Genomic DNA, 27,373 nt, shown 5'->3' with positions numbered 1-27,373 from the left:
GATATCTTATCTCTGAGAGGGAACAATTTGAAATGGCCTCAGAGACAACAGGCCATTCCTGTCAATATTTCCAATTGTAAAGATGTCAAATGTTTTGCTGTGACTCCTTGGAAATTGCTGAGGTATGTTAAGGACTGTTTTTTTTTACATCCAGATCCCTGTGCACACAAAAGGAGAATTTAGCAGAAGCTCATGCCATTAGTCACATGGATGCTAGCAAAAGAATGTGGGTGCTTCTAATTAATTTTGTCCTTTTTTAACTATCTAATGGGAAACAGATGAGAGACTCACACCTCACTATCATGGAAAGAACATTGGGTATGAAGTCAAAAGACTTTGGGCTTGTAGAAACTTTCTTCCTGGGCAAATATTTTAAACCCTTTGAGAATACTTTTTAACAAATACAGTGAAAATAATGTGGTATATTAATATCAGATTATTGTAGGAGTGAATGGGAGAACAAATAAATAAATGCATCCTGAAATGTCAACCATTGTCTAAATATTGATGTGCATTCATTACATGCTTTTGATTACAAGCCACAGAAATAAACTATGGCTAAGTAGAGCTAGAATGAGTTTATTAGAAGGATCCTAGAGAGTCATTGAATTTTTGAAGAGGTTTGAAGATTCTGTGGATACAACAGGAAATTAGATTGCTATGGGCTGGTGAGATGATTCAGTGTATAAAGGGCTCTTGTATCTAATCTTCGCAACCTGAATTTGATCCCTGGGACCCACATGGTAGAAGGAGAGAAGTGATTTCCTTGAGTTCTCTGAGTTGTTCTCTGACCTTTACAGGTATTCCAAGGCATGCATAAACCTCTCTACACAAAATAAGTAAGTAAGTAAGTAAGTAAGTAAGTAAGTAGACATCTAGGTAGCTAGCTAGGTAGGTAGTTAAGTAGGTAGGTAGGTAGGTAGGTAGGTAGGTAGGTAGGTAGGTAGGTACATAGGTAGGTAAGTAAGTAAGTAAGTAGACATCTATGTAGGTAGGTAGGTAGGTAGGTAGGTAGGTAGGTAGGTAGGTAAGTAGGTAGGTAGGTACATAGGTAGGTAAGTAAGTAAGTAAATAAGTAGATAGATAACTAGGTAGGAAGGTATGTAGGTAGGTAGGTAAGTAAGTAAGTAGATAGGTGATAGATGATAGCTACAAAGAGATAGATAGATAGATAGATAGATAGATAGATAGATAGATAGATAGATAGATATGTACATAATATATAGATAAACAAGCCATAAATAAATGTAATAAAATTAAACTAAATAGAAAAAGAATTAGATAGCTTCAGAAACAGAGAAGCAGGACATGCCAGTGGCCTGAGCAGGTACCATCATGAAGATGCACTGATTTCTACTTGCGTCCAGTATCTTTAATGGTCTGATCAGCTTTAAATACTGGAAGAGGTCATCCAGTTGGCTGAAATGGAATCTTATGCTTGTCCCTTGGGCGTGGAATGACCTGGTCCTTAGTTACTACTACATTGGTATCTTTTGCAAGCAGCAGTGAATTCTCAAAGAAAGAGTGGTGACAAAAAAAAAAAAAAAGAATCGATTCTGGACAAGGGAAAATTCAAGCAAGATATTAATACTCTTGACTACCCACTATGTTACAAAACTTCTTCAAAGGCAATGACTTTGTGCCTCAGAAGCCTGTACTGCGATCTCTCTATGCTGACTCTGGTCTCTAGGGTGAGGATAGTAGGAAGGTGATGATGATGATGCAGTCATGATGCTGGTAGTGTTCTCGCCAGTAGGATCAAGGGCCTTTTGAGAGACAGCCAAGGGGGTTGGTTACTTCTTGTGCCCTATCAATACATAGCAAGTAGGCTCTTCCTGTCAACCTGGAAGCAGTTATCACCATACCAAATCCTCCAGTTCCTTAAGCTTAGATTTTCAAGCCTCCAGAACTGGAGAAAGAGGAAATGACTCCTTAAACTATTGCTTAAACTATCTCATATGTTGTAGACCATCTCCAGTACACTAAGACAGTATCCCGAAATCAATACTTCCTATTTTCTCTGTTTGGGATATAACATACAAATTTTTCATTCAAAGCCAATGGTGCTGACCTCTGCTCCTTGCAACAGAGAGAATGACTTATCTTTCTTCTCTGGGAAAGGAAGGGGTCATCTCTCTCATCTGACAACTCCCACAAATAGCAATTATGACTCAGATCAAACCAGAACAATTCTAATTGTGCTACCCCAAGCAGAGGTGAGAAAGATGGAGATCTGACTCAGTTTCCTCAGGTATCCTTGTTTGGGATTGTTGCTATCTTTGGCGTTGGCGACTCTTGAAATCTACTTGGTCCAGCTTTTCTGTGCACTTTGGGATGTGCTCCGGGTTAGCCGTTGGGCAGTTTCTACTGTATATCAGTGAGCATGGTCATTGATAAAATGACCCTGGAGTGAGCCCTTCATCCAAATTGCCTGTCTTGTCAGTTTTTTCCCAAATAGTACTCCTTTTTTAAACATTAAAAAGGTTATAAACACACACACTTTAACACATGCACATATAACTAAACAAATACAACCTGCTCGTCTATTTAGTGTTCCTTGTACGTATATGATTTCAAGACTGACTCCTTGGTACCAAATAGCTAGTTGAGGAGCTAATTCCTTGGGAAGACTATTTCTCCCACTGTCCACGTTCTTTAGTTGTCTGTAGTTCTTTGATTAGAGGTGAGGAGGCCCATGAGATTTCCTGCTTCCATGTTAGCCTGTCTCTCGGTGTTGTACTTTAAGTTCTTGCACAGGCAGCCATGTTGCTAAGGTATATTGGATGAAGCTTTCTTGCCATTTCCACAAGGCAGAAATTTACAGCTGATTTACGGTTCTTCTGGCTCTTAAATCTTTCTATACCCTTTTGCATGAGGTTCCCTGAGCCTTTGGTTGAGTTGTGTTGTCAATGGATCCATTATGGTTAGGTCTCTGAGGTCCTCCCAGGCTCTGAGGATGCTGGTGACAATGTGTAGAGGATTTGTTGCTCCAGTCACTGTTGTTCCTACTTGACTCCTCTCTCTTGAGCTCTGTGTTCTTGTCCTGCTGGCAGATGAATTTCTTTTAATTAAAGACACTCAGTGGATATAAACTTGAGGTATGGTGATGCGGGGTCTTCCCATCATGTAGAACTACTCAGAAATCTTTCCAAGGATGCCAGAAATGATCTGTTTGGGAAATTTCCTTCCCAACTGTCAACTGGATCAGTGTTTGCTGTGAAATCAGAACACATGAGAGTAATCAGATCTGCTGGGAAGAGGACAGTTGGGAATTCTTACTTTCCAAAACATTTCACAATTTCGCATGTGTTTTTTTTCCTGAGAACGCTCTATCACATGGTGTCCCGATCCAGTTATAAAGGCCCCAGGTCATATGCAGTCCAACAAAAAGTTTGCTCATTTATGATACATCTAAATTGTTTGGCAATGGCTTATCAATATGCTTTGGCTTATCAGACAGAAAGATTAACATCTAGTTTGTGCATTTGCTTTTACTTGAACACAGATGTTCTTGAAAAATAATCAAGACATCTTGTTCAAATATTTTTGTTCGCTTTTGGGTTATATTCTGGAAAAGGTAGGATAAACTATCCCTAAAATTTTTTTGGTATGACCTAGTGAGTCAAATAAAGAAGTTTTCAACACATCACAAATATTTTTGGAGCATTGGAGGAAACTTGAAACTCTTGTCTTTTGTTTGTTTGTTTGTTGGTGCATTTGGCAGTCACCACAACTGTTTACATGGGGAACATGAGTCAACCTAATTGAACATGATGTCAATGTGTTTTGAAACAAAATTGTGTGGAGAATATGATGAGATTATACTCTGGCACCAGAAACAAATATGTCAGAGTTGCAAGAGCTGAGAGGTTATCCAACTTCATCCTCTCATTGAAGAAATGAGAGACTTGGGAGCAAACTGTTGAAATGGCATGCCTGAGCAGATAGCTTGCATCAGCAGAGTTCTCATGAATGCGACCTTGTAATTGTCTCCTCTTTCCTACATTTTCATAGAGATGGGGGTATGTTTTCTCTAGCACATTCTTATACTAACCCTAAATAAGAAAACAGGCACCCCCAACTTACCACCTAGAAATAACAGCTGGATAATATATATATGTACTGTGTGTGTGTGAGTGTGTGTGTGTGTGTGTGTGTGCGTGCTTGAGCTAAATATGTTTGGTTGGCTTGGTCTGGATTTTATCTTCTATTTATTCTTAAATGATTTCATACGTGAATGCAATGTATCCTGGCCACATCCACCTAAAACTCCCCCCTCTCAATCCTAGTTTGGGATTGCTGATATTTTTGGCCATAGTGACCCTTGAAATCTAGTTGGCCTAGCTTTTCTGGATACTTTGGGAAGTTGGCAGTTGGTCAGTGTCCGCTGAATGTCAGTAGGCATGGACACTGAGCAAACATGCTGCCCTTCTTCCAAAGAGCCTATCTTGCCCATTTTTTTTCTCTTATATTACTGCTTTTTAAAGAATTCTAAAAATTTCAATATAATTGAAGGTTTTGCCCCATTCCTTTTTCTCCCACAACCCCTCCAATATCTCTTCCTCTTGTTCCATCTCAGGTTCATGGCATGGCCTCCTTTTCACACACACACACACACACACATATATATATATATACACACACACACAAATACAACCTGCTTAGTCTGTTTAGTGTTACTTGTACATATATGATATCAGGGCTGACCGCTTGGATTAAATAACCAATTATACCCTTTAAATAACCCTGGACACCCTTAGTATGCAGTCAGGTAACAGTACTGCAGCCATGACATATCCAGAAGATAGAATCCCACAATACTCTTCTTCCACTCAGGTTCTTACATTCTTTTTGTTCCTCCTTTCTAGATGGTCTTAGAGACTTAGGGGAAAGTGACGTGGTGTGGGTGTGTCACTTAGGGCAGAGCACTCAACAGACCCTTGCCATCATCTTGACCAGTTGGGCACATCTACATTGACCTGTGACTGTGGAGGAAGCCTCTCTGTCCAAAGTTGAGAGGAGGGCTAACCTTCAAGTATAAACATAAATATTTAGAAGGCAGTTTGAAAACATGTCCATTTAGCAAAATACCAGGAGGAGGCTTCCCTCTAGGGATACTGAGCTACCTAGTCATGGGTTCTTGAAAGTTGTGCAGTACCAGGGATCCATTCCCTCCTGTGGAACAAGCCTCACATCCAATAGAACGCACTTACTTACCTCCATAATATCTATGTGGCTATTTTACTAAGGAGCATATCTTGCCTTATAGATTAGTATTCCAGAGTTCAGGATTCAGCATACAGAAAGACTGTTGGTGACTCTTGTCCCCCAGAAGCCTGCTTCATACCTTCTAACACTGTGAAGCTAGCCATCAGGGAGGAAGTTTTCAGGTCAATTCCAGCTTGATTTCAGTATGTCCTGGAGTCAAAGTGTGTTGTGTTCTCAGTAATAAGGTTTTACTATCTAGTTTCAGTAGGCAACCAAGAGCAAAGGCAATGGCCCATGCTGTTTTCTGAACCCCTCTGGCACCCTGGACCAAGGAAACATCCCACACACGTTGACACTGAGATTTTCATCGAAAAACTCATGCTTCTGAGTAGGATCCATTTCTGTAGGAGGGAAATAGACATTTATAGAAACTTGAAATCTGGGAAAACACATTCCATTTTTCTAAAGGGAAAACTGGGTCTCTTGGATAAAGATAGGGCCAGGCAACAATTTGCTCCAGTCCCAACATATTGAGGACAGAGAGCCATACATTTTTGTGTGGAGTTTTGATTTTAACAAGATTCAAATCTCCAGGGTCAATGAAGAGCAGGTATCACATGGACTTGCATTCAAACCTGGGTGTCTGTCGCCTAAACTCTGTTCTCCAGATTGTGTCTCCACTGCCTTCTCAGAGTCCTCTTTAAGTTTAGTTTGCTTGTTTATTCTCATCCTTTTTGAATTCTTTGAACTTTTCAGACATCTTTATAATCGTTCTTTTGGCTTCTGTGCTTTGAAATTTGAAGTATTTGTTTGTTTGTTTGTTTGCTTCTCTACTTATGGAATCAGTGATCTCCCGGAGAAATGTACTCTCTTGATTTTTCACGTTGCTTGTGCTTTTGTGATGTGCCCTGGGCATTAGGATTTGGTCTTATATTTTGACATGTTCTCTAAGCACACCAGTGACAGTACGGAGAAGTTTTGGGGAAGACAGAATGAAGGGGAACGGGCCTCTTATCAGAAGCTTGGGGAGCTGGAAAGTATTCTTTCAGGTGTTCTACTTGGTGGGTAGGGAAGTGGGGGGCACTATGGGGGACTTTTGGGATAGCATTGGAAATGTAATTGAGGAAAATATGTAATAAAAATATTTAAAATTAAAAAAAAAAAGTCCAGATCTGTCAGTGTGGTTGTGTGGGCTGGGTGCCTAAAGAAAGTCCCTAATACAGAGAGAATGGGCTTGAGAGTGAGACTGGGTTATGAACTTGGCATGCCTGAAAATATTGTGACACATTCCTGGAGTCTGGGTTCTTGTAAAAACAGGTAGAGTTTTATGCCACCTAGGGAAATAGTTGGGAGTAGGTTGGCATGAGCACAAAGCAGGAGAGGGAACTATCTGGTGGTAGAGGTAGTGTGAAGTCTCAGAAGAGTGGGTAGGGACCTGTGGAGAGAAAGGAGTGGGGTCTCATTAGTGGTGGGGGCAATGTGAGATCTTAAGTCTATTGTCTTATCTGCAATATAGATAAAGCAATTGCTGGTTTCATAATGCTGCCGGAAGATCACGATATTGCTTGTAAAAACACACCACATCCTAGTCTATGAGATGGGTAAATAAATATCCCCTGGTATATTGCATGCTATCAAGAGATATGGTCTATATCTCTGCTTTATGGCATCTGGAACAGCCTTTGACTTTAACATGATGTGTGAGTTCTGAGATGTCAGCCTTTGGTTTTCTGAAGCCTTTTCCTAGAACTACCACGAATGGGAACCAAGCAAGGCCATTGAAAGATGACTGGCCACATAGAGAAGGTATCTGCTCCAGGCTACATGTTGCTGATGGCAAATGAGAATGATGCTTTCTTGAACATCCCAGCTGAGGCAAACCTCCATCTGAAAACAGATGGATGCACAGCCCAGACAATAAATCATACATGCATGCATAGGCATCTGGTCCGACTCACTCAGTGTCCCGTGTTTGTGCCCACTTTCAATTTGGCTTTCCCTGGGAATGATCTCTTTTGGTGCTCTGCCTCATTATAAGGCCCTGTGTCTGTCTACTCCTTTCCCAGTCGCATAACTGCCTACAGCAAGTACGATTTTCTGCAGTGCTGGTGACCTTTGGTATGCAGACATTAGCAAGCATCTGTGACCTTGCAGAGTTCTAGCCAGAGCCACTGCCCATTGATGCTTAGAATGTGCAATAATAGTGGAGCTATTTGATAGAAGTGCTACAGGGAAAGGGGGCTCATTTTCCTAAGTTTCACAAATACAACTTCTCGATCAGAATTGAAAGTCGACTCCCAAGCCAAGCAAATGTTTAGTAAACATGAGCTATTATTTATAAGCACCAGATGTAAAATCTACACCGGTTTACAATTTGAAAAGCAGAATCAATAACTTTATCCTAACTTGTCTTCACAATGATCTCACAAGAGATCTTTTTTTTTTTTCCTTTTTCCTTTCATTTTACAAAACTTTTAACCTGTGCTGGTGAGAAGGCTCAGTAGGTAAAGATGCTTGCCACCAAATCTGATAACCCAGATTGGATCTCTGGGACCCAAATAGTGGAAGGAAAGAACAGATAACCACAAGCAGCCCTCCCACCTCTGCACACGCCATTGCACATGTTCGTGCACATACATACAAAGAAATAAATGTATGTGAACGTGTTAAAAGTCACCAGTTGTTAATGATTTTGAACACCTTGGATCATGTTAGAAGCAGAGTTGCTGCTCTGTAAGGTAGGTCCTGTTTTGGATTTTGTGTACTCATTTCCATGACAAGTGATGTGGGAGCATGTGACAATCACTAAAGATTGGGATGTCCTCTTCCCTAGAGTCCTTGCTTTAGGGTGAAGCACCTTATCTCTTATTCTATCCCTCTATTGCAGAATGGAGTATTTCAGGTTTTCACTTGGTCTGGGGCCAAAAGCAGCATCTTGGGTTGCTGTCTTAAAGCAGCAAACACTATAATAACTGCAGGTCTTATATAAAGTGTAAAGTAGCCCAAATAAGATGTATTTAAGAGCAATGGTTAGTAGTGGAGGTCATGGCATGCTTCTGGCATCAGACTAGGACAGCTAACCATGAGGGCAGTAGAAATCAAAATTTCACTAAATACCAAGTTTTATGGGCAACAGGAAAATAATAAGATGTGGTTGTAACAGGCAGAGAAAGTAGAATCCTTATGTACTGCTAGTGGGGGCTTGCAGTGTTAGAGTTATATTTAAAAACGGACTAGGAAAGCTGAGAGCAGCAGCAATGGCTGTATTTTTAACACTTGGGAAACAGACGATCACAAGTTCCAGCCCAGCCGGGACTACATCACATGACACTCTCAAAACAAATGAACATCTCCAAATCCTATCCAATCATCCAACCAATCAAACCAACAACTGGCTCCTCCTAAAGCTAAAACCTGAGCTGAGAGTACAGAGCAGCGGTAGACTATATTAAAAAGCTAAACGTACAGTTCCCATGTAATTTAACAGTCCCTCTATTAAACATGTATAGAATAGAAATATTTGTTAATGTAAAACCTTGACAGGAGTGTGCTTAGTAGCATGGTTGCATAATATAGCAGAAGAAGTGGAAAAAAATCACATACATACTATCTATCTGATGGATAGATAAATAAACATGGGCTATCCACTTCAATGGAATATTATATAACCATAAAAAGAAATTAGGTACTGATATATATCACAAAATGGATGTCCCTTAGAGCATCTTGCTAAGTGAAAGAAACCAGATGCCAAGCATTACATACTATATAATTCCATTTTTATAAAATGTTCTTAATAGGTAAAACTACAGAGACAGGAAAAGATTCATGGCTGCCTGGGGCTGTAGGGGGACCCAAGGTAATGACTACACAATGTAACATTTCTTCCTGGAGAGGTAAAAGTGCTCTAAAATGGACTCTGATGATGAACGCCCTCCTCTGTGAAAATACAGCCAATACATCACTTTCTTAAAGCAGACAGATTGTATGGTGTGTGAGCCATGTTTCAACAAAGCTATTAAGAAAAAAAAAAGGAGGGAGACGAAAGCCCTGACTAGATATATCAGCATGCCAAACGCTGAGCTAGTGTGAATGAAATTTATGTTGAGGGGGAGAAATAGCCAGAATATATAGAAGACAGGAGAATGCAAGACCAAAACACGAAGGTTCATCTCCACTGTGAACCCATGAGGCTGGGGCTTGGACTAAGGGCTCTGACTCTGGATGGTCTTCATCTCAAACACTCATCTTAAAGACCTGGATGCTGGCTCCCCAGACTGTGGAGCAAAGAAAAAAATTCAAAGCTGCCCGCGGCTGTAGGGAGATAAGGAGTAATGACTATACTATGTAACATTTCTTCCTGGAGTTGGAGCGAACTGATTCTAATGAGAGCCTGTTTCTCAGCACTTATCAACAAGCTAACATTTACATCTCAGCACCAAGAGTGGGGAAAGGGGGAAGACTCGGTGTTTATTCTGATCACTTAATATAATAGAGGCATTAGCCAGTTACAGTCTCTGTCTGCCTTCTGGTTCTTGTCAATTTTCCTATGTGGGGGGTTATCCTGATTTCAAATTTTAAAATTTTGAGCACATTGAGGCTGAAGGAACAGCGATCGTTTGTTTGGTCACGTAGCACACAAATAGCAGCATCAGCATAGAAAGCCAAAAGAGCCTCTCAGCAGAGCATTACACACACATTAGTGTAATTCAGAATCCCCAAATCAGACAACGGAGGGATGTGCCAAACGGAGTTCGTGGCCTGCAGACTTGAGAACACACAAAAGCCCAGAGCTGCAACTCCCAAGGCAACACTGATTACAGCTCTGCAGGTCATGTTTGATGAATGGTATTTGGCAAAAGTAAGTGGGACAGGTCATGAGCTCTGCCACTCAGGGTCAGAACTCCAAGAGAGTCTTGCTGACTCTCCTGGTGCCCCATCCAGTAGTCAGATAGGGACTATTCTTTCCATTTAGTTCTTCCAGCAAGCTGCACCTGCTACGTCTGAGAGCCCCCTTGGCACTAGAGGATGGCGTATGTAATAGGACTCCAAGCAGCTGCTGTGAGCTCGGAGGTCAGGCGGACATGGGCAGAGGATGTAAGGACACCTGCCTCTTGCAAGGAAAGAGGAACAAATGACAACATTTGTTGCCTTCAGTGTGAGTGGCCCAGGCAGCTTGTGTGAGGCCCTTGCAGAACTGTTTGCTTCGTGAACATGGGTCCCTCTTTTCATATCTGGAGCAGGGAACAGATGTTCCATCAAAAGACACATTTAAAATAAAGATAATTATGCGGTAAGAGGCTTAATTACATCAGCTTATTCAGGTCCACTTAATTGCCTGACAGCCCAAGTGCCTCCCACTTATTTGCGGCAGAGGCTCTCGTGTTTTGCTGGTTTATCAAACCCTTGGACGGCTGGAGGGAGATGTTATTGACTTAGCAATTCAGAAAATATCAATTCCTCATATACAGCTGGTAGAGGAAAATGTAAATATTTTTAACAAGCAATAGAGAATCATCATTTTCCTAGTGCCGGCTTGTGTCCTAGAAATGATTAATAACTGCGATGACTCACAAAGGTAAGACCCAAGTAGATATTTCATCTTGAGCTGTCTCTTGGTCATATTTGCAGCCTTCCTGTCATATTAAAATCCTGGGGAGAAGGTGATTTGATAATTTAAAGAGGCCATTTGCCTTATGTGACAATCAGGCAATTGACCCCAAGAAAGCAGTTTTATGGCTCTATTTCGACTCTCCTTCACTTTAAAGGTATAGATTAGTTCTGTTCCAGACCGATGTCCTGTCTCTCATTTTTTTTGGCCCTGTAAATTACCAGCCTTTTCAAAGCACTTATTTCCCTTACTATTTCTATCTTTCTCTCAGTATTCATTTTTCCCCCTTGCCAAAGCTTCCAAATGAACCCCTGCTCATCTCAGTTCTAAGAAGAAAGAAAGAAAGAAAGAAAGAAAGAAAGAAAGAAAGAAAGAAAGAAAGAAAGAAAGAAAGAAAGAAAGAAAGAAAGAGAGGAAGGAAGAAAGGAAGGAAGGAAGGAAGGAAGGAAGGAAGGAAGGAAGGAAGGAAAGAAACATTTTCTAAAAGCCTCAAACAAGGGAAATTCTGATTTTTGTTCCCTCCAAGGCATCATCCATCTGTGGCCGCAGCACTTCTGTAAACACTTCTATCATGGATTCCAGGAAATGCTTCCCCCTGGATTTACACTGAAACCAGTAGGGATCCTAGCAGGAGGCAGATGGTACATCCGTGCTCACTGATTGAAGGGAAGATAATGAAGGGATGAACGCAGCCAGGATTCCCATGTCTGTTTCATAATAGAGAGGATGTGAAATTAACCTAGGTGTCTACAATGGATAGCAAAGATGTGCTGCATAAATACAATGGGATAATGCTGAGCTATAAAACAACGAACCTTCCATTGGCCACAGCATGGATGAGCTCGGAGGGCTCTATATAAACTGAAATAAGCCAGACACAGAAACACAGATACTAAAAAGAAGTAGATGATTAAAAGAGTGACCTTAAAGAAGTGTAGAATAGAATCGTAGTTATCTGCTGCTAGAGGTAGAGGAGATGGGGGAGAGATGGTTAATGGGCACAGAATGAACCCTTGGAAAGGAAAAATAGCTTTTAATAGCTATGTCAGATCATAGTTTCTTTGGTTGACAATAATCAATTACATGTTCATAAACAACTTGTGGAGAGGATTTTTATATATTATCAACAGGGACACATGACTTCTGATGACTCTGTCAATTATTCTTATTTGACTATACATTATATATTCATTAATTATTATATTCATTATTATTATATTCAGTGCATTCCATAAACATACTGGGATCTGTCAATTTAAAAAACTTTAGAATAAAGAAGAGAAAGATGAGATGAGGCACAGGACAGGAAGAAGAAATGCTAAGTACATTGGGCCTAGGGAAGTGCAGTGACAGGTTTGACACAACAGAGGAAGGAGCAGGAAGCACTGCCTGCCAGAAGCTCTGGGCTTCAGATCGGGGCTTGGAGAACCTGGGTCAATGCAGAGGGGAGGCAGCAAGGGGAAATGATACCATGTCTCCACTCAACCCCTACCCAGCTCTGTACCAGATCCTTCGAGCCACCTGTACTGGCTGATTCTGTGTGTCAACTTGACACAAAGCTGGAGTTATCACAGAGAAAGATGCATCAGATGAGGAAATGCCTCCATGATATCCAGCTATAAGGCATTTTCTCAATTAGTGTTCAAGGGAGGAGGTCCCTTTGTGGGTGGTACCCTCTCTGGGCTGGTAGTCTTGGGTTCTATAAAAAAGCAAGCTGAACAAGCCAGGGGAAGCAAGCCAGTAAGTAACATCCCTCCATGGCCTCTGCATCAGCTACTACTTCCTGACCTGCTTGAGTTCCAGTCCTGATTTCCTTGGTGATAAACAGCAATGTGGAAGTGTAAGCTGAATAAACCCTTTCCTCCCCAACTTGCTTCTTGGTCATGTTGTTTGTGCAGGAATAAAAACCCTGACTAAGACACTACCTTAGACCCTCTCTTATAGACCAGCGAGCCACAGGTACTACTCACGTAAGTCAGTCTCCCATGTTATTAAGCACAGCAGGACTCCAGTAGGAATTGAGAAATCTGCACATTATCACCACCTTCTGGGTATCATCTGTTGGCACTCCATCCATGATTATCTCCTAAGTATCTATTCCCGAAGGTTCTGTTGGCCTTCTCTTCCACCCTAGACTGAATTGTAAAATCCTCAGTTTTGGGGGCCACCTCAATATTTGATATATTTACTTCTTTATTTCCTAAGCTCCCTTTGCTTGGTGCTTTCTTACTATAGGAAGATCATGCCCGGCATTTGCACATCGTCAAACTGAAATAATTTATTATTATTATTATTTTTTTTTTTATTTTTAGCTCAATTCAGTGCTCCCAGAACTCATTCTGTGGCTTACTGTTCTCTTTCCAGAGATAGGGTGGCATGGCCATCCTCATTTCTTCAACTATATGGAGACCACAGAGTTTTAAGTTCTGTGGATTCCCAACTCTGAATTCTCTACAGTCTTCCTTCTCTTCCTTCACTCTATGGGCAAACAAAAGGCAGATCGCACTTCCTTCCTATGCGCGTTCTTTTGCTTCTACTATTTAACTGTGGTATTATGTCATCTATGCTGCTTCTGAGTTTAAAACAGATTGCCTTTTGACAAACTTCCAGACGAAAGTCTTAACATTAACTAAACCCTACAGTTCCAAAGCTGAGGCTGGCTTTTCTTTAACACTTCCCCTCAGTTCCACCTTTTATCCTTATAGCATAAACAAATCCTACTCTCAGTCTCCAACAGGCTTTTAAACCCCACGGATACAGAAGTCATGGCTGCTAACGACGCTGACTTATCTCTAAGGTAAAGGCTTCAGTGATCAGCCCTAAACAGGACATTTATTCCACACCTTCTAAGGCTCAGGGAACATTCCAGAAGAGGGGTGGAAGGAACATAATAGTCTGAAGATAGGGAAAAAAACTGTAAATGTTGCCCATTTTCAGGGCAGGATGTAGCCAATGCAACCATGATCTCATAACAGTCAAAGTTGCCTGCACTGGGCCCCTGTAAGAGCAGGCCTGTCCACAGTCAGCCGTGGAACAGGGAGGGAGTAACGAGGGTTTATTAGTCCCTTCCAAATTATTGGCTACTGACTGATGTACAGTTCCACACACAGATATATAGCTTTGCTTAAGCTTACTGAGCCACAAAAAATAACATAAAAAACATGAATGTGTGAATAGGGGAGTGGTAAAGGGGGTTGGAAGGACTTAGAGAGGGCAGGGAGTCATAACAATGAGAATATTCTACATATATATATTTGAAAATGTCAAAGACAAATTTAATGACAGTTCTTTTAAAGCATTTTAAGTCATTCAAATTTATATTTCACACTCTCATCAGAACGAGGGAGAGAGCACAGTGGGGAAAAAAAGCTTACCACACAAGTCCAGGACCAGAATTTGGACATCCATCTTCCATATAAATATCAGGTAGACATAATATCCTTCCTATAATCCCAACATCTGAGGAACAGAGACAGGGGATCCCAGAGCAAGCTGGCTGGCTAGATTGGTGAGAGCTGGGTTCAAGAGATAGATCCTGCATCAATCCATGCTGGTGAAAAACTGAGGAAGAAATCTGATGTCATCAGCCTCTAACCTGCACATGTGCACACACAAGTGCACACATACGCACCCCCATATAAGAGCACTCACATATGCGGGTATACCACACACACACACACACACACACACACACACACACACACACACACACAAACAAACATACTTCTCTTCATTCTTCTCTTCTCTATCACTCCACACCTCTGTCTTCTCTATTCCTTTAAAATACACTATTACAATTATAGGAAAAAACTAATTCCCATCACAGAAAAACTGAAGGGATAAGGATGTGTGAGCTCATTTCTGCACCCTTGAAAAACAATTGCATCACCAGGAGGGGCCAACAGTGCCAGCGAAGTCTGTCAATCCCAGTGCCCTATCTTTGGGCCATTAGTCTCAGGGACAGTACACATCTCTAGAAAAGTAACCAAGGCCACTGGTGGAGACAGCTTCCTCTCCTAACTGCTGCAATCCTTAACAGTCACATGTGGGGCTTTACTTGATATTTCACATCCTCTCCTCTCACAGTCATGATGGAGGCTGAACATTTTCCCATGAGATACTTGGTGCTTGGAGCTTAATCATTCTGCCTTTCCTCTCAAATTGATGATGGCTTCCACAACTTTTCTCAAGGCACTCTTATCTCTTTGGCCAACTGACCTTTTGACACTTAGGTAGTTGCTCCAAGTTGATAATAAGGGTATGAGAACATTGCCCAAATCCCTTCATTTCCACATGCTTGCTCATCACTAATGGCTCCAGAATGAGGTTTCGTGGGACAGTGTAACTGGCCCCACAGTATGTTGCTATGTACTTTGTATAAGCTATAACTTTTCCAGACATCATCAAAACTACAGTTTCTGCATAGACCAACTCGTTCATCCCTCATCTCTTCCCTCGTGTCAAGACGGTGGTCCTGTAGATGCTACAGACCACTCAAGGAGTCTTTTTAAGTTCCTTAGGTATCCTCTGAAAGGGAGAAAACACTTGGTGGCAAGTTCTATAAGACTTCAGAGTGGAACAGACTTTGTGCTGATAAGACATTTCAGTTAACACCCTTACAGTGGGAGATAGTGCTGTTAGCACACACTATTTTTAGGCAAGTAAATTGAAGTCCAGAGAAGAACACATTACAATTTGCTTAAACTCATGTGGATATTAAAGGACTGAGCAAGAATTCATACTTGAGTTTCAGATTAAAACTCTGCATGTCCCTCCACAGTATGTCAGTTTAAATAACCCTCTAGTTGTTTACATCTATTTTGCAAACTCAGTTTTGTTTTGTTTTTTAAAGTTAACTAACCATTTTATTAATTCTTTGGAAATTTCACATAATGTATTTTGGTCATATTTTATCCCTAACTCCTCCTACATCCATCCTCCATTATCTAAACAACTTTGTGTCTTTATTTATTTAGTTTTTTTTTTTAATTATGGAACCCAATTTATGTTTCAAATATATATACTGTTGGGTATGTGGACAGCCACTGGAGTGTGGTCAGGATATCAATATCCACAACATTTAAATAAAAATAGTCCCCCTTCCCTAGGAGCTATCAATTTTCAATAGCTCTTTATCTAGGGGTGGGAACTCATCTCCCCTTCTCCATGTCAGGATTTTGCTTGTACTGAGCTTGTACAGGTCTTGTGCTACCACAACCACTTGAGTTCCTACATGCAACTACCCTGTGGTATCCTGTGATGATTTGTTTATGCTCAGCCCAGGGAGAGGCACTATTAGAAGGTATGACCCTGTTGGGGGTAGGTGTGTCACTGTGGGTGCTGGCTTTAAGACCCTCATTCTATCTGCCTAGAAGACAGTCTTCCACTAGTACCCTTCAGATGAAGATGTTGAACTCTCAGCCCCTTCTGAACTATGCTTGCCTGGATGCTGCCATGCTCCCACCTTGATAACAATGGACTGAACCTCTGAACCTGTAAGCCAGCCCCAATTAAATGGTGTCCTTTGTAAGAGTTGCCTTGGTTGTGGTGTCTGTTCATAGCATCTGCCTTTCGAACAAGAGTTGGAACTCTCAGCTCCTCCAGTCCCATGCCTGCTTGGATGCTGCCTTGCTCCTGCCTTGATGATAATGGACTGAACCTCTGAACCTGTAAGCCAGCACCAATTAAATGTTGTCCTTATAAGAGTTGCCCTGGTCATTGTGTCTGTTCACAGCAGTAAAACCTTAAGACATAACCCCTCCCCCTACAAAAAATGGTTTCCTTGTGCTCACTCAGGAGCTCTGGATCTTAGTCTTTCCCATCTTCTGTGATGATCCTTGAGCACTGCTGGGGAGGGAGCAGTGTGATCCAGATGTCCTGCTCAGAGCTAAGCATTCTGCATTCTGATTTTCCTTTTATTTTTGAAATTATAATATAATCATCTCTTCCCTTTCCTCCCTCTAAACCCTACCATAGAACCCTCCTTGCTTTTTTTTTTTTCAGATTAATGGCCTCTCTTTTCATTAATTGTTGTTACATGTATAAATGCATATTTCCTATGCATATTTCCTGCTCATTCTGTACACTGTTGCTTGTCTGTGTGATGACTAGGTGGTGTGTAACCAATCCTTGTACTTTTCCTTAGGGAAGGTGATCTCTCCCATTCTGGACATTCCTTGGTTGCCAGTATGAGCTTTCCCCTATCTACCACAGCATGTGTATTGCTGTTTTCCTTGTTCTGCTCATAGTTAGACAGCTATGTTGGTAAAAATTTATGGGTGTAGCTTCTGACATTACTCGGGAACACAGAGCAAAGTCCCTGATGCTGTGACTCTTACAATCTGTCTGCCTCCTCTTCACAATCTTCCCTGAGCCTTAGGTGCAGGAGTGTAGTGTAATGTGTCCACCAGCACTGGGCCCCACAACTCCATTCTATTATAGTCTCTTATAAGCCTACACTTTGATGAGTTGTATGTCTTTGTTATTGTCTCCAACAACTGAAGAAAGAAGCCTCTCTGATGAAGGATGAGAGATTCACTAATCTACAAGGAGTGGTCTTAATATTATATCAATAAAATAGTAGTAGGTTCTCTTCTAGGGTCTATGATCTGTCTCACCTCAAGTTCTTGATCCCATTAATGATACCAGGTATTGGTTTCATCTTGTAGAGGGGGCTTTAATCCAACCAGTAAGTTGTTGGTTACTACTGTGATGTTCTTAGCATGAACACATCAGTTGACATCTCTTGGGAGTCTGGTTTTCATTGTAGTTCTCCAGGTTTAATGATGAGTACGATTGATAATTCCCTTTCTCCTCCAGTAGCAAGCACAGTCCCTTCCTGCACTATGAAAGCTAGCCACTGGGAGAGATGTTTCTAGGTGCAGGGTGGTTTGATTTTGCAATCTTCTATAACTCATGTATGTGTTCATTCCAGTAATAGTCTTACCATCAATTTAGAAAGGCAATAGATTATGTTTGGAGATTTATGGAAGCTCACTGATTGACAACATAAAAAGATAGAAGCAATTCCTGGCACTGGCTTTTCTGAGTTAGCTTTTGATGTCTTTGGGGCATTTTTCAACCGGTAATAGAGTAATTTCCTTTTAACTTCTTTTAAAATTGATTCTTTTGTGAGTTTCACACCATGCACCCTGTCACCTCATATCTACCCTTCCCTCTTACAACCCCCTCAAAATAAAACACACACATATATGTACACTGTGCCACCAGTGCACATACACACTTTTTGTGTACAAAGCATAGAAAACATCTCATTGTGAAAGTTGTGTTTTGTCATAGTGTGTCCTACAGTATATCCTTCTGTCCAAACATCTTCACTTGCAAATGTTCATTACAATGAGTCATTGGTCTGCTTTAAGATCTCTGGCTTCTGTAACACCATCTTTATTGGATCCTCACCAGGACTTCTCCCAGTTATCCTGTTGTTGCCCTGTGGCATGGAGATCCTGCCGCTTTGAATGAGTAGGACTAACCCTTTCACATGTCCCACATGTTCACAGATGATATAGATTTGGGGGTGGGCCAATTCAGAGCCCTGGTCCTAGGTCATTGCTGAGCTGGTCAGTATGCTGGCTTTCCCTCATCTATACTACTATGGCCAGTTTTTTTCAGCACTGCTCCAGCTGGGACACCCAGTGCTGTCCTGAGCAGGAGGCAGGGTCAGATTTCTTGTTCTTATGCTCTAGGCTGGCTCACCCATACCCATGCCTCCAGAGCCAGCTCACTGTGCTGCCCAGTCAATCACAAATGCTGCAGCTTGTGATGGGATGGGACAGCTTCGCACTCCCAACAGCTCAGGGCAGGCTCACTTGTGCCTTCGCCACCAGTGCCAGCTTCACTGTGTTGCACAGTAGCGGTACAGAGCCTGCTCTCCTGAGTTCTGCTGCCTGTGAGGGGCAGGGCCAGTTCATCTGCTCTCAGGATCCTGGTTCCAGCTCTCCTGACTGCTGCAGGTGACAAAGGGAGAGGGTACATCATCCTCCACCACCTCCTGGCAGACAAATGGTTGGTCCAGCTCTCCTGCCCTTGGGTCTGGCTCACCTTTGCCACTACCACCCAGGTCATCTCTGCTGTGCTGTCCCAGCAAGGTGCAGAGCACATTTGTTCTCCCCTGGTGCTGCAGCTGGTGAAGGATACGGCTACCTCTCCTGTGCTCATGACCTGTAGGCATGATTCTCAACTGCTGGAGTCAGCCATCCCTCACTCACACCCTTGGCCAACTTACCCTTGCCACCAGGGTCAGCACCACTGTACAGCCTAGGGTCCATTCTTCCAAGTGCTGCTGCTGGTGATGGGTGAGAGACTGGGCCAGCTCTCCAGAGAGCTGTAGCCAGTGAGAGGTGGGGCCAGTTCTGCACAACCCCTGGACATTCATGTGCTTCCTAATGGCTGTGCAGATCAGGGAAATCCCCATGTTCACCAGTGGTACTATGAGTCGTGGACATTGATGCTGTCACAGGCTCCGATATGGACTTTAGCTGCTGTTCAGGCTGAGACCTCACTGTGACACTAGGTGATAGGGCTGAGCACTTACCAAAGGTTACCTCTGTCTACCCTCCAGTCTTCAGTTCTAACCTTCTTCACAGGGCTCAAGCTACTACATTTCTCTTCCTCTTCCATCAGTCTACCACACACTTTCTCATTGTGGTTGCTCCTGCTGTAGGCTGGCTAATCAGCTGGCAGTCCCTGGCTGACATTGATGCAAGCCATGGCAGTGAGTGGGTGTCCATGGCCTGCCTGTTCTGTGTACCAGAGAGCAGGTCTATGGGTGGCATGGTAGTTGCAGGTCTTTGTCTGCCTTCCTCCTTCCTTTCAGGGCTGTGTAGTGGTAGGCAGAGCTCTGTGTGTCTATGACCTACCTGTGCCATGAGACAGAAGATTTGTGGGCATCTTCCCCCACCCCACACTGTGTAACATGGAAGATTGTAGGTCTCTGTCTTTCTTCCTCCTCCTACACCTTGCTGCCTGGATTTGATTCGATTTGTAGGTGTTCTAGGCATAAAACAGGTTTGACCACCGAGCCAGGCATCAAGTTAGGATGATCAAAGGACTCCAACTGCTCTGCCACTGATTGATACAAGAACACCACCACAAACAGTCTGTTTGCCCATTGCGAGGGGACACCATTTTAAGTTTTAGATATGTAAACGTGTATATATTAGGAAGCTTCTATAGTAGTAGGTTTCCATGTGACTTTTTCAAAACATCTTCAGCATTAGTTATCCCTTCAGGGACTCTCTTTTCTACCATGCCCTCCTTCCTCTACCCCATTTAATGCTTCCTGTTCCATTATTCCCTTCATCCCTTAATACTACTGCATCACCTGAAACCATCCTCCCAGAGCTCTTTATTAACTTCCTGGCCTCTGTGGGTCTTCCAAATGAAACACAGATCCAAAAATTCTAAGCTAATATCCACAAATGAGGGAAAATGTGACATGATATGAGGGAAAACATCTTTCTGGATCTGGGTGGTCTCATTCATAATAATTGCCCATTCCACTCATTTGCGAACAAACTTCACAATTTACATTTTCTTCACCGCTGCATAATATTCCATTATGTAGATGTAACACATTTTCATTATCTGTTCATCAGTTGATGAAATCTAGGTTGTCTCCATTTCTTGGCTGAGAACTCATTTTCTTTTTAAACATTCTATAAAGGTAAAAAGTGACTAAATGTGGGTCAAAAAACATGAGCTAAGAATGAACGGCCAACTCAGAACTCAATGTACAAGCTCAGCAAGCAAAAAAATGATCAAGGCTATGAACTGCCTATAGTTTACAGATACTGGTGAAGCCAGAGAGATGGCTTATCAGGAAAAATGCTTTCTGTGCAGGTCATACAACCCAAGTCAATCCCTGAAACCTAAGGAAAAAGCTAGATACGAGATATACATCTGTAATCCTAGGACTCCTTTGATGAGATGGGAGGCAGAGCTAGGAGAATCACCTGGAATTTCACATGAGCAGGGCAGCTGCTGAAACAGCATGAAAGCACTTACCTCAAATAAGATGGAAGGAGAACCGACTATCAAAATTTTTCCTCTCCCCTCCACGTGTATGCCATGACATACACATGCCCACACTGCATACAAACACATACATACTAATAAATAAAAATTTAGATTTTAATGTAAAAAAAAAATCCCATCTTCATGACAAATGTGACAACTCTGCCTTAAGCAGAACTTACTACTTTTAGAATGGAATAAAACCTCATCCAGAGAAAATGGGTATGTACACACAAAAATCACAACAGTAGAACATCGTCCGATAGCGCTATCATCTTTTATCCATTGTGTGGGGCTGGCTGCTTGTGTGTAACTGAGCAGCTCTATAATTTTTATGCATAAGATCATCTACACATCTTCCTTGACAAAAGCCCAACAATAATTGACAGGATTTTTGTGTTATGACTTCATTGAAACAATTCTCTTTTATTTTCTGCCTTTTGAAGACTATTTGCCAGAGTTTCTCCTAGAGGCCAATTAAATTAATATACTAGCAGCCTTGGGAATGGGAAGCCTAGAGACCGAGGGCCTCGAGGGAGCCATTGCTACCTGGGGGCGTGTTCACAGGGCATTCCTGAGACTCATTTGAGCCTTCCTTGTATAATGCACTCAATTTCCAATGGAGTTTTTAGGTACTAAATGAAACAATTTCCAATGGTTAAACCATGGGTCCCATTGAACAGACTACTCTTGAGAGCCCTTTGGAAGCAGTGCCCCTGTCTGATGATTTTAAAGGACAGTGACAAGAATCAGATAAGAATCCCTGGCTTTGGTGTCTCACATCTCATGTCCAAATTCTAGAAGAAGGGGTGGTGAAGGAAAAATGTAAGAGTTCTATCCAACCATTATAATACTTTTATATTGTTATAGAAAGATTTTATAGAAAAATTACCTAACACTTTGAAGAACAAAGCAGATTTTATATGTTTCATTTAATTAAGTGGGTGCCTATTGGTCATCTTTACTTTCTAAAGAGATCTTGAATAGTTCACATAAAATTGGTTAAAATAAGGATTGTCCAGACCCAGTGTGACAATAGCTTGTGATTTTGTCATACGATCAGGCACTTCTACCTTTTGACTTCAGTGTGGTCTGATTGCAAACTTATTGCTTTTTATCTTGGAATCTCTGCTCTAGAAAATGGTAGATTACCCAAAAATGCCTAATATTTTTCTTGCACTTTCTGTAGTTTTTACCCTTTACAAAGTGACTTTGTCCCTCCTCTTATCAAACAGAAAATTTGATAACCTTTCTCTTAAAACTTGGCTGGTGTCTGCTTTGGTCAATAGAAGGTAAAAGTGGAATAGACATTTTTTCTGTTTTTCTAATTCTATATAGCTGTCTGTCTGTGTGTCTGTCCATTGGTGGATCGTTATTACCCCCTAACCTCTCATCTGTACTCTACCTGTCATTGAGCAACTATGTATTATCTGTTTGTCTGTCTGTCTGTCTGTCTGTCTGTCTGTCTGTCTGTCTGTCTATATTAGTCAGGGTTCTTTAGAGTTACGGAAGTTAAGGAATGTTGAAATGTCTCTTAGTCTGCAGTGGGCAGCTGTGAATAGGAAGTCCAAGAACCTAGTAGTTTCTCAGTTCCTTGAGGCTAGTTGTTTCAAATGGAATCCTGAAGAAATAAGTTTCAACAGATGTGTTGGCAAGTAAGTGCCATCAGGTAAACAAGAGTGAATCTTCCTTCTTCCAATGTATGTAGGCCTCCTGCAGAAGGTGTGGCACAGATTAAAGGTGTGGACCACCACACCTGGGTCTGGAACTTGCTTTGTCCCAGGCTAAGCTTGAACTCAGACCTCCTTGCCTCAGTTTCCTGGGATTAAGAGCATACATATCCTACTTTGCCTGGGCCTAAGCTTTTCATGGCCATTATGCCTCAAGATCTCCATGTCAAGATCCAGGTCAGAAAACTGTGTCTTCCAGCCTCAAGATCTGGATCACAGGTATGCCTTCCATTTCTGAATTGTAGTTCATTCCAGATGTAGTCAAGTTGACAACCAGGAATAACCATCAAACTATCTATCTATCTATCTATCTATCTATCTATCTATCTATCTATCCATCTATCTATCTATTATCTTTCATTTATATATCTATAGTCTATTTCTGTCTAACAATTATCTATTAATTTATTATTTACCTATCTATACCATCTATCACTGTCTGTCTGCTGTCTGCCTATCTATTTAATAACCCTAATATCCTCAATGACTGGAGGATGAATGAATATGTGGTTATAGACTAAAGATGGCCTGCCCTGGCTGAGGCCCTCCTACACAGGTCAGCTTGTAACCAGAATTCATTTGGTAAACTTTAAAGTTGAGTTTTCTTTTTCAACATGACATCCTACTCTAAGTTGGCAAATGTTTTTGAAGTCATTTTGCAAAAATATAGAAAACTGGTTGCAAGAGAACATACTGGTGGATTATTTGTGGGAAGAGGAAGGCTAGTGTCTTGAGGTCATTGTAATGATGTTGGTCCTCGTTAGACCCTGTGGATAGAGGATTTTGAAGTGGCAGTGGCAACTGTGGAGTTTTCTTTCCCTCCTTTTAAAATATGTTATTGTATTTTCAAATTTATTTATTTATTTACTGAAATATAAGCTAACAAAATAATATGATTCCATGTGGGGTTTTCATATTTATTTCATTTTGGTTGACACTCTTTTCAACAAGTGGTGCTTATAAACATGGATACACACCTGTGGAAGAAATATTAAATCTATATAACTCACTCTGGACAAAATACAATTCAAAATAGATCAAAGACTTTACTTGAAAACTGGAAACACTTAGGCTAGAGAGAGAGCTCAGAGTTTAAAAGTGCTTCCTGCACTTCTAGAAGACACAAGTTGACTTCCCAGGAACCCCAGAGGGTCCCTCACAACTGCCTGTTACTCTGGCAATAGGGGAACTAATTAATACCTCTTCCTGGCTTCAGCAGGCAACTAAACATAAATGGTCATACACACCCTCACAGGACCACTAGCACCATCACCACTACCAACAAAAACAAACAAACAAACAAACAATACGAATACTGAAACTACTAAGGGAAAGCATTCCAGGACATCGTAGGTTTAGGCAACACCTTTATGACTAGAACTCCAACAGAACAGGAAATAGTCCCCCCCCCCCAACAAACTAACAGGTATAGTTATATAGAATTAAAAATCCCTGGAACAGCAAGATAAATTGTCTGCTTGACAAACAAACAGTACATAGAACAGGAGCAAACCTTTGTCAGACATACTTCTGACTAGGAGTTAGTATCTAAAATATATAAAGAACTTCAAAAATGAAACACACAACAATCCCAAACTGCCAAGCAATGCATAAGTTAATGATCCAAATAGACATTCCTACAGTTCCTAACAGAAGAGATACAAATGGCCAAAAGATATTTTCTATATTTTACATTGAGCAGTATCTTGGGGTGCCAGGGAAATGTGAATTAAACTGCTTTGAGATTCCATCTGAGCCCAGTCAAAACGGCCACCACCAAGAAACAAATGAGAGCAGATGGTGTCAAGGTTTTGAGGAGGGAAGACTCTTATGGAAATCAATATGTCATCATCTCAGCATGGTAGTAATGATTTTGGATTACAAGTATGCATTAGTACTCCCAGATTTTTTACCGTCATTGAGTTTAACCTGAAAAATCTTGTAAAGGCAAAATCACTCAATTTGGACTTATTTGTAAAATGTTACATCATTTTAATGCACTAGGGGGATATTTGTAATAAATTCTGAGCTATTTCTGAGTTGTTGACATCTCAGGATAAGGGATTATTCACCTTTAGTGGATATTTTAATTTTAGCAATAATGCCACTTCTGGTGTATTCATGTATTCATGTCCTCATGGCAGACAACATGCCTGGGTGTTATTTAGAGTGCAAGACAGGACAGTATGAATTTTCATCCTTGAACACAGAGGGGCCCTGTGATGGTTTGTATATCCTTGGACCAGGGAGTGGCACCATCTGAAGGTGTGGCCTTGTTGGAATAGGTGTGGCCTGGTTGGAATGGGTGTGTCACTTTGGGTGTGGGTATAAGATCCTCACCCTAGTTGCCTGGAAGTCAGTCTTCCACTAGCAGCCTTTGGATGAAGACATAGAACTCTCAGCTCCTCCTGCGCCATGCCTGCCTGGATACTGCCATGCTCCCACCATGATGATAATGGACTGCACCTCTGAACCTGTAAGCCAGCCCCAATTAAATGTTGTTTTTTTTTTTTTTTTTTATAAGACTTGCCTTGGTCATAGTGTCTGTTCACACCAGTAAAACCCTAACTAATACAGGCCCTGAAATTGTTTTTTAATTACATTGCACATATTCATTCTTCAGTAGCCTAGTGCTGGGAATTCTATTTCTCCCTAATAGTCCTGGAAAGCACCATTAAATGAGAGTGGTATGGTAAAAATAATGTCCTGACATACCACTATTTTAACCTTTCCTTCTCTCTCATCCCTTTCTATAACTGACCATGTATTTCATGATTAAGTCCAAATTGGTAAGAAAAATAAGCTCATCCAATAACCAAGGAACATTCCAGAAGATGGAGCAAAAAGGATGCTACCTGTCTGTCACGCTTCCTTCTATGCTTTTCCTTTCAACATGTCCACACTTCATTACTAAGTAATATTTATTATAAGTAGTACAAAGTCTTGTTTTTAAAACTCAAGATGATGCCTGTCTTTTAATTCGTTTTGTGCTCGTTTACATTTAATGTAATGCAAGAGAGCATCATGGAACACTGATCTCTCGACAAGACATGGCTGTTGAACTCTTGAACTCATAGCCCATGAAGCCTATGCTGCCCTGAGGATTTAGAGGTAAATCCAAAGTCAGTCCAGTCCCAAAGGTATGGGCAGCAAATTAGACCGGTTGGCATGAAGAAAAAGATGTTGTCCAGGCATGGCAGGAAGCTGCAGCATCTTTCTCTGGGGACCATCGACCACTCATAGCACACACATTTCCATGCTTTGACTATCAAGTTGTATGTGCTTCATTTCTAAGATATGTTTATTATAAGTCTTACCATTAATCTTTATTTTAAAATCCAAACTAATTTCTGCCTTGTCACACATGATTACAAATTTAGCTCAGCTACATTTAGTGTAAATATTGATTTAGTGGCACATAAGTGTCCCATGTTCATGCCTATTATGTTGAATGGATTCATTTCCTCTTCTTTCTCTCATTTTCAGTCTTTTCCCAAGGGAATTCCATCTCTTTTAGTATTTGATGGTGTTACATCTTGTCTTTGTACATCACATGATAACACATGTTAACTTCTTTCTTAATAATTGCTTTAGAATTATAGTATAAACTATTATCTATTTAAATGAACTTCACAATATATTACAATAAAATAATAGTCTCAATGTCTCCACATTTTGAGCCCTTGATATTTTATGTTACTACTAATAATATATTATAAATTCATATTTATTTTTAGCGTCTTTATTTGTCCACTAAATTTATTTATTTATTTATTTATTTATTTATTTATTTATTTAATGTATGTGAGTACACTGTTGCTCTCTTCAGACACACCAGAAGAGGGCATCATATCCCATTACAGATGGCTGTGAGCCACCATGTGGCTCCTGGGAATTGAACTCAGGACCTCTGGAAGAACAGTCAGTGCTCTTAACTGCTGAGCCATCTTTCCAACCCTTGTCCACTAAATTTTTAAACAAATCATGTATTTTTATATATTGTATATGAAAATACACTAAATTATATGTTAACATATACACATTATACATACTATATAATATAAATTAATAATATGTACCATAAAATATAAAGAGATAATATGTATGGTATATGTGTATAATTTGTGTCATATGTGTAATTTATAGATGGGTGAGCTCCAAGAACTCTTCATCACATTTCTCTTGTCTTACCCACTTATAACGTTATTACTCCTGGGCGTTCAGTAAAGACTCATGGGATTGACATGATGAGTGTTTGATACTTGCTTCATTCTAAAACTCCTGCAGATTAAAATCTGTTATAGGCACCACATGCAGCTATTTAAACTCATCAAACTTTTGCTATTAAGGACTTCAATGCCTCCTCTTCAACCTTGACTGCTGGGCTTGAGAGCAATGGTACACTCGTCCTCAGTGTCGATAGCATTTCCCTCCCTGGACGTTAGAGCCTTTGAGTTTGAGTCCTCTTCTGACCCCGTCTTTTATTCTGTAAACTTTCAGCATTTTTGTGGACAGGATTAGTGAGCTCATCTCTTGCTCTTTTCTTTAAAAAAATCATCCCATGCATGTCATTTAAAACTTCTACTTTTTAATTGGATATTATTATTTTGTCTATGAGTTAGAGCACAATTTCTTATACTCCTACAGAGTTAAGAGGCTCAATTTCGGTACTCCTTCAACTTCTCTATTTCTGTTACTTCACATTTATATATAAAATGTCACATGAAATAGGCCCTATCCTTCATCTTTTCTTCTCATTCCAATCCCCTATTCTTGTCACCAGAATCAT

Source organism: Mus caroli, unplaced genomic scaffold (genome assembly GCF_978045245.1).
Source record: "Mus caroli unplaced genomic scaffold, Mus_caroli_1 scaffold_19, whole genome shotgun sequence".
Classification (NCBI taxonomy): Eukaryota; Metazoa; Chordata; class Mammalia; order Rodentia; family Muridae; genus Mus; species Mus caroli.
Note: the sequence above shows the minus strand (reverse complement) of the source record.